Source organism: Marmota flaviventris, chromosome 18 (assembly GCF_047511675.1).
Source record: "Marmota flaviventris isolate mMarFla1 chromosome 18, mMarFla1.hap1, whole genome shotgun sequence".
In the NCBI taxonomy this organism is placed as follows: Eukaryota; Metazoa; Chordata; class Mammalia; order Rodentia; family Sciuridae; genus Marmota; species Marmota flaviventris.
The window spans coordinates 61,502,110-61,503,986 of NC_092515.1; positions in this window are offsets into that span (position 1 = coordinate 61,502,110).

The following is a 1,877-nucleotide window of genomic DNA, read 5'->3' on the forward strand; positions in this document are numbered from 1 at the left end:
TGGAATCCCGTCGTGGCCCCTCACAAGTGCTCAGCTGACTTCACCTCCGGGCCCCGCTTTCCTGCTCTGTGCTCGGGGCTGGGGAGACCCACCTGGCTCCCAGGGCATCTGTGAGGACGAAGCCAGACCCTGCTGTCCAGCGCACAGCAGACCTGGTCAGAGGCCCCCCCAGGCCTTTTCCCTGGCTGCTCCTTGCCAGAGCACCCTCGCTGCCTGTCCAGGAGGTGGGTATGGCAGGGCAGGGAGGCCATGGGCAGAGGTCCTCCCCGTGCAGACTGCCCAGCCCTAGGTCTCTGGCCACAGCTGTGATTATCCACAGCTGATGGCCAGCATTCCCCCATCCTGCCAGGACTTTCAGGAAAACAGCTGGATGGCTGGTGATTCCCGGGCCCTGCCCTGCATGGCCGTCCTGGCCAGCTGGTCCCTGGGCTCTGCAGGCTCAGAGGAAGCCCAGCTGCTCTCCAGCTTCAGGACAGCCCAGCTGTGGGCCATGGCCTCAGTGACCCTGCAGACCCCTCCCAGCTCAGCTCTGGCCTGCTTCCCTTCCAGAGGGGGCAGAAAGCAGAGCCCCAGCCCACTGGCCCGGGGGTCGGGCAGAGCCATGGCCTCCCACAGGCGGGACATTCTGGAAGCCGTGTGGCCTGAAGAGTCCCTGCCAGCGCCTCCTGCCTGGCCAGGCGTGGGGTCACAGGCGGCGACCTCAGACACAGCAGAACTCCACCCCGTCTTCACCAACCCTGGGGCTGCCGTTAGGGTGAGGAGGCGCCGGTCTCAGGGACTGGCCAGGCCGTGGCGCTGCGGCTCACAGACCGAGATGGGGCTGTGTTGGCCAGTCGGGCAGGGAGCTCCCTAGAACCATCCGACCCCAGCCCGCCAGGCAGGTGCTGGCACCCTGCTTTGCAGAGGCGTCCTTGGCTGCTCGAGGTGCCGCGGCTTGCTGATGCAGACGTCGGGTCACTCGGTCTTGGTGCAGACTGCTCCCCCTTAGGCAGCGGCCCTACTCACATTTTGTCTGTGCACCGAAAACATTGTTCTGAGAAAGGATGCGCTTCACCAGAATGCCAAGGGGCCTGGCACAGAAAGGCTGGGGCCCTGCTTCACAGGGCGCCAGAAAACAGCAGCCGTGGTGAGCAGACCAGAGGCTGCCCCAGCTCCCTCGGACACCCAGGCTGCTCCGGCACCCAAGTGAGCTCTGCCGGGCAGAACCTGACTCCCGGACGGGGCCCAGGAAATGCGTCCTCACAACTGGCCCCACCCCACTGCCTTGGTCAGCACCGTCAAGGTTGTTGGATTGAGTGTCCTGCCAACGCCGCCTCAAGACAAGCCCCCAGGCCCCACTTCTGGTGAGATTGCTGCCCGGTCACCTCTCTCATTTAAATCCTGGAGCAGCCATGGCCCTAGAGGGGTGGTTGGCAGTGTGACCAAGTCTGGGCTCAAATCCTGGCCCCGTGACATTCTAACAGGATGACCCCAAGTGGTTCCCCAACCGCTCTGGCCCTTGCCTCCCTAACTGTAGACAGATGTAACCACAGAGCTTGCTTGACCACAGATCTGTGAGCCACCCACCCACCCATCCATCACCCGCCCACCCATCCGTCCTCTACCACCTACCTGTCCACCAACCCACCATCCTCCCACCCAGCCCTCCGTCCCTCCATCATCCACCGTCCACCATCTCTCCCTCCATCCCACCCATCCGTCCCTCCAAGCATCCACCCATTCATACATCCACCCACCCATCTTATGTCTCATGTTTTTCCAAACCATAACAATCCCCTTAAATAGTTCAGCATGCACATCATTCACAACGAGGTCTCGATAGTTCAGAAAGCACGAGTTTACTTCTGGAAACGAAGATGACCCAGTCCTGCTCCTGG